The sequence below is a fragment of the Phascolarctos cinereus genome, unplaced genomic scaffold (genome assembly GCF_003287225.1).
Source record: "Phascolarctos cinereus isolate Bilbo 61053 unplaced genomic scaffold, phaCin_HiC Scaffold_4;HRSCAF=312, whole genome shotgun sequence".
Lineage (NCBI taxonomy): Eukaryota > Metazoa > Chordata > Mammalia > Diprotodontia > Phascolarctidae > Phascolarctos > Phascolarctos cinereus.
Window position 1 is genome coordinate 623325803 of NW_027555847.1, and position 7384 is coordinate 623333186.

The window sequence follows — 7384 nt, forward strand, 5'->3', positions numbered from 1 at the left end:
TTGACAAGCTATAAGACTTCAACCAGCAGGATGGGAAGGAATAGAAAGGAGATAGGGCTGCAAAGCAAACTCCAACCCAGCTTTCCAGCCCTATTGTGTACTACTCCCCTTCTTGCATGTGATGCTCTGGCAAATTGGATAACTCCCCATTTACCATATTGCCCAGGACTTGCTTGCCTTAGTACATTCATACCTGGTACCTGGAATGTCTTTCTTCCTTATGTCTGCCTTCTAACAGTGCTTGGCACAGGTGCCACCTCCATGCATAGCTCCCTGATCCACACCCCCACGCCCCTGAGATCTGCCCTCCTCAAATTTTTCTAGAACCTTTTGTTTGGATCTCTCCTTTGATCCTATCTTTCATATCATCCTTATTTTTGCATATATTGGATTCTTCCTAGTTGAACATATGCTCCTTGAAGGCAGGGGCTGTGTCCGATCTATTTTTATATACCCAAAGACAAGCACAGTGTCTTGAAAATAAAAGGCACTGGATAGATGCTTGTTGAAGTGAATCAGGGTCTTCCCCAATTCCCTTGGTTTTTCACTACAAAGATTCTCCTTACCCAAAATGCCAGGCTCCAGGTGTGAGAAACAAATGAGACAATGCTTGGGAAGACTCTGGAAACTTGTTCTATGCATAAGCGAGGGATTAATATTACTATTATTATTGTTATTATTCGTATTTATGGTCAGAAGAGGAGGCGCCAGATCTGTGTAGTGATCCATGTACAGTAGACACTTAATAAATGCTCATTGGTTGATTGATAGATTTATTGATAAAACCCTCCTAAATATATGCATCAGCAGTGCTGAGAATGAACACGTACATGGAGGGAATTCACATGGAAGACACACACAAAAAGAATAGACGTGGACAGGGTTCATATATGGACTGGTACACACAAAGGGAACATTTATGAATAGTACATCTTCATGCCTCTGGCACTGCAGGGTCTCTGATGCCTTGTGACGATGCTCTTGTAATACTCGTGCTGAGTTTACTCCCTATTGGGCTTGACATACCTCCAGTGGGCTTGTAATCTCTGCTGGCATCACTGGTCTTATGGTTCCTGTACGGTGGCACTCCACTAATATTGTGGTCACTACTCAATATTACTCTGCTGATGATATGACTGCAGTTTTCTTCTGCTACAAGTGTTTTGGTTTCACCTGGCGTCCTCAGTACTATCTGTTAGAATTCTAAGCTCCCATTTGCTGGGGTAAAGTGACTAGAAAAGCCTCTGCCTGACAAAAGGTAATAAAATAGTCATAGTCAGAGGCTATTAATGCTTCCTCCCCTTCAACTAAGGAGCTTGCCACACAAAGCCAACAAAATGTCCCCAGACTAAGATTATTGTGTCTTCTAAGTCCATGTGTCATTGTACCACAGAATGCTCTGATTTAGGGTTAGAAATCCTCTCCATCCTCTCTGGCTTGGCATACAAATGAATTTGAGTCAAAATAAAAGCCAACTGAAGGAATGAAGAATATTGTCTTCCACTTATTTTGCCCAAATCTTAGTTGTGTAGAAGAAATAATCCTCCCAAACTTTAGGCCACCAATTATCTATAGTACCTGCTTCATGGGACTGTAAACAACCAAGAAAATGTATGTATGTAAAGCACTTTGCAAACCTTATACCCTATACACACCAGTTATAGTTCTGCCCCAGTTATTTGCATCTGGGTGCTTGATCTGGCCACGTAAATTGTAAATCAACCAAGGACCATTATCTCCTATTTCTTTTCAGCTCCCTCATATGCAGGTAGCCTGGTTATAATGATCTTTAAATAGATATTAAGAGAGATAAAGCATTTACTAAGTTTGCTATGTGCTAGGCACTGCTCTGAAAACTGGAAATACAAATGCAAGAAAAAAAGAAAGTTCCTGCCCTTGAGGAGTTTACATTCTAATACAGAAGGACGACATATAGAAGGAAAGGTCTATGAGAATGTATAGGGGAGTGCTAGTGGTCTTGGGCATTATGGAATGGTCTGTATTTGAAAAGAAGACATGAGTAGGGGAAGGGAAGAAGCATTTATATATAGCACCTACTACAGGCACTGTACCAATTGCTTTTAATAAATATTATCTCATTCCATCTTCACAACAACCTTGGTACTATAGTTATCATCCTCATTTTATGGTAATAAACTGAAGCAGACAGAGGTTAAGTGACTTGGGCAAGTTCACCCAGCTGGTAACTGATTGAGGTCAGATTTGAACTCAAGTCTTCCTAACTTCAAGGCTAGTGCTCTATCCACTGTACTATCAGATCCCTTTCAGAACTTACTTCATGGAGCTGATAGGAAAGGATCGATCAAAATACCAGGTGATTTTCCGGGAATTGATTGATATTCATTCATCCATTGATTCTTTCAGAAAGCATTATACACTCAAACCTGAATTGAAATTCAGAGAGAGTTTATTGTGTCTTCTGTATGCTGTGCTAAAACCCTAGGGGAGTTCTAAAGCTTAGATAATGATGGCTGACATTTAAATAGCTGACATTTCTATGGTGCTTTAACGTTTTTCTAAAACCATTTTACATATGTTATGTCATTTCATTCTCACCACAACTCTGCAAGGTATTTACTTTTATTCTTCCAGGTTTATAGATGAAGAGATTCAGGTTGAGAGAATTTAAAGGACTTGGTCCCAGAAATGGAAGTGTGGAAGGCGGGATTCAAACCCAAGTCTTCTTGATTTTATGTGCATTGCTCTATCCACCACTCCAAGCTGTCTTCTTTATGCTTCATACCCTCATAGAATTTAGATCCTGGGGTATCAGGGAGGAGGCTGGGTGGAGGTGAGGGGAAGATGTGTACACAGATTACTATAATGTACCACAATGTCCATAACAAGGCATGAAAAACACGCACCCCCCCCCAAGTGCTTTGTAAAGCCTGAGAGGGAAGGCTGTTTAAATCCTTCAACTTTCTCCTATATTGTCTAGCAAGGACACTGATGAGGGTGGGGATGAGATTCAGGGATGATTGTATGGAAAAGGTAGCATTGGAGTTGTGCTTTAAAAACTATATGGGAATTCAGGAGGCAACAGGGCCAGGGAGGGCATTCTAAGTAGAATGAGTAAAGGTAAGAAGATGGGAGTGAAAATGGATGTAGTAGGGAAGAAAAGGGCAGCTGGGTGGCACAGTGGATAGAGCACCAGCCATGGAGTCAGGAGGACCTGAGTTCAAATTAAGCCTCAGAAACTTGACACTTACCAGCTGTGTGATTCTGGGCAAGTCACTTAACCCTGATTGCCTAAAAGAAAGGAAATTGATGTAATGGGGAAGAGAGCAGATGTGATTAGCTGGATTATAGAGTTCATGGAAGGAACAGTATAACACGATATAAGGCTGAAAACATAGGGTGGGTCCAGATCATAGAGGAATCTGAACCCCAGGCAAAGGGCTCTGAACTTTGGAAGGGAACCACTGAAGATTTTGGAGTGGAGAAGTGCCATGACCTGATGTATACACAAAGAAGATTGTCCGTCTAGGTTATGAAGGTTACATTGGAAGCAGCTGACAAGAGTGGGGGAGGGCGAGACTTTTTAAGTGATTATTGCAGTATTCCGGGTGGGTAATAATAAGAGCCTCTACTATCCTTTTTATTGTCCAAGGTCAAGTTAAGATGCCATCTCCCTGATATAACTCTAATTCTTCAGCTGGATGTATTCTCACTTCCTTGGGTTTCTCTTAGCATTTTCTTCATGTCTTTCTGTGCATTTATCCTATCCTATTTTGTATTTGTATCAACTCGCCTCCTAGATGGTAAACTCCATGAGGGCAAGGTGTGTAAGTGCACATTATATCCATGCATACCCATACACACATGCATGCATGTATGCATATGTTGTAGTTGTTCAGTCATTCAGTTGTGTCTGACTCTTCATGACCCCTTTTTGGGTTTTCTCGGCCAAATGGTTTGCCATATCCTTCTACAGTGGATTAGGCAAACAAATGTTAACTTGCCAGTGGTCACCTAGCTAGTGAGTGTCTGAGGCCAGATTTGAACTCAAGTCTTCCTGATTCTAGGCCCAGTGCTCTATCCACTAAGCGACCTAGCTGCCTCCATTTTCATGTGCGCGCGCGCGCACACACACACACACACACACACACACACACACAATGTGTGCGATACATGTGTGTGTATACACACACACATATATACAGATATATATGTGATATGTATGTATATAAACACACATACATAATTTGATTCTTGGTTTGATCACCTGTTGCTTGTTGAATGAAGGAAGGAAGGAATGTCACATAGACCCCGACTAACGTAAAGTTTGCTGATATTTTGATTAGTTGCTTCTCCCTCCCTTTATACACTATTAATGAGGGGTGTGCTGGACTCAGCTCAGATCAGAATTGTTAATTTAGTGTGGGCATTTGTACCTCAGAAATAGCCAAACGCTACAAATTAGGGCCTAATTTAATGTTTTGCTCATTGTCCAGGCTTAAGAAAGTGTGAGAAAATATTAGTGATGCAGATTCAACTTGAAAGTGTGTCACCTATCTATTCCTCTCCCCCTGGCTGGTTGTTACACATTCTCCAGCACCCTCCTGCTTTACTCTGTGGAATAGAATCACAGCTTACAGACTACTGCTAACAATGTCCTGGTAACTATGTCCTGGTGCTAAGTCAGGAGGTAATAACAGCAATGGTGATATTGAGTCATGTTTATATAGAACACCATACAGAGCAAAATGGGAAGGGTTATCTCAGACACGGCCAGTGTCCTCCAGGCTGCCTTTGTTACCTAAGATGGTAAAAGTTGAAACGTTTAAAAACAAATTATGTTTCGTAAAGGTGGCATGGTGAAGTGGAAGGAGCCTTGGACTTGGTAGTCAGATGATGGAATGGAGGATACAGGGTTTTTGAATCCTGCCTCAATTTTTCTGTGATCTTGGGTAGCTGGCCCATCATTTCCCTGTCTGTAAAGTGGGGGAAATTATCCTTGGGGTATCTGCTTCACAGGTTTGTTGTGAAGAAACATTTTAAGGAACAGAAGCTTTGTACTTTTAATTGCTGTAGAAATGATATGTTATTATCATTATAGGATATGCTGCTTAGTGAATTATTTTCAAATTTTATATGTATGTACTTCCTGTGACTCAAGTAGATTATAATCTCCTTGAGGAAGCTAAAGGGACCACTAGAATGATGATAGCTGATCTGATACTAAACTTAAAGGTTTCCCAAGTGCTCTCTATCTCATATCTTGGTATTGTCTGCTGATATTTTATTTCATATTATATTTGTTTATCTCTATATGTGTCTTATCACCCCTATTAGAGTCTAAGAAGTTGTTAGGGGAAGAGAATAAGCACCTACCATGTATCAGGCACTGTACTAAGTGCTTTTAACAAATATCTCATTTGATCCTCAGTAATCAGTAGAGCACAGGATTTGTAATCAGCAAAACCTTGGTTCAAATCCCATCTCAGACACTTACCAGCTGTGTGGCTCCAGCCAAATCAACTAATTTTTCTCGGCCTCAATTTCCTCATCCATAAAGAGGGAATGATATTGCCTGTAACACTTATATCACAGAGTTGCTATGGGACTCAAATGACATCATGTACATAAACTGTTTTGCAAACCCCAGAGCATGATATAATGCCAGTTATTATTACCGTAAACTCCTTAGCAGTAGGTGCAGTGTCTTGTTTATCTTTTTATCTCCTTTATGTAGAGGGGACCTACACATAGTAGGTAATTATTATAGGTTTATTGAATAAATGAAATTTTTAGTGAGTATTTTAGTGGATTTTATTATTAGTGTTTGATTTTACATTGACCGAATTTCCCCCCTATCTTTTTGTTACTGTGTACAGTGTTCTCCTGGTTCTGCTCACTTCACTCAGCATCAGTTCATGCGAGTCTTTCCAGGTTTTTCTGGAGTCTACCTGCTCATCATTTCTTATGGAACAATAGTATTCCATTACATTCATATGCCACAACTTGTTCAGCCATTCCCCAACTGATGGGTACCCCCTCAATCTCCAATTCTTGGCCACCACAAAAAGAGCTGCAGTAAATATTTTTGTACATGTGAGTCCTTTTACCTTTTTTATGATCTCTTTGGGATATAGACCTAGCAGTGGTATATGCTGGATCAAATGGTATGCACAGTTTTATAGTCCTTTGGAGGTAGTTCCAAATTGTTCTCCAGAATGATTGGATCATTTTACAACTCCACCAACAATGCATTAGTGTTCCAATTTTCCCACATCTTCTCCAACATTGCTAATTTTCCTGTTTTGTCATGTTAGCCAATCTGATAGGTGTGATGTGGTACCTCAGAGTTGTTTAAATTTGCATTTCTCTAATCAATAGTGATTTAGAACATCTTTTCATATGACTATAGATAGCTGTAATTTCTTCATCTGAAAACTGCCTGTTCCTATCCTTTGACCATTTATCAGTTGAGGAATGATTTGAATTCTTATAGATTTGACTCACTTCTCTGTATATTTTAGAAATGAGGCTTTATCAGAGACACTGGCTATAAAAATTGTTTCCCAGCTTTCTGCTTTTCTTTGAATAAATGAATCATAACAGATGCTAGTAGAACCACTTGGTTAGTAATGGGAATTTGATAAGTGTTTTCTAGCTAACTAATTAACTAATATATAGCTAATTAACCAAGCACAATTCCTTCTTTAGACTCTCAGTATCTCCTATAGAGAACAACTTTCTCACTGCTACCCATTTCACAAATGTCCCAGTCTCAGGTTAGGGGAGAATCTTAAATTGGTGACTGATCTTTTTGTCATGGTTAAGAATCAGAAATCAAAGGGATGCCCATCAATTAGGAATGGCTAAACAAGCTATGGTATATGATTGCAATAGAATAGTATTGTGCTATAAGAAATGACAAGCAGGATGATTTTAGAAAAACCTGGAAAGACTTACATGAACTGATGCAAAGTGAAGTGAGCAGAACTAGGACAATGTTGTGCACAGTAACAGCAACATTGTGCAATGAAGAACTGGGAATGACAGCCATTTTCAGCAATACAAGGCAATTCCAAAGGACTAATGAGGATCTGTCTCATGAGAAAGAGCTGATATTGTTTGAATACAGACTGAAGCATGCTATTTTTCCACTTTTTCTTTCATTCTTTCTCTTTTTGGGTCTTCTTGTATAAAATAACTAATATGGAAATGTTTTACATGACTGTGTATGTATAACCTGTATCTGATTGCTTACTGTCTCAGGGAGGGATAGAATTTGGAACTCAAAATTTAAAAAAAAATTAAAATTTGTTTTAACATGTAATTGGAGGGGGGGGGAATAAAATATATTTAAAAAATTGGTGGCTGAGCCAAGCATAAAAATAAGGAGTAGGAACTACAA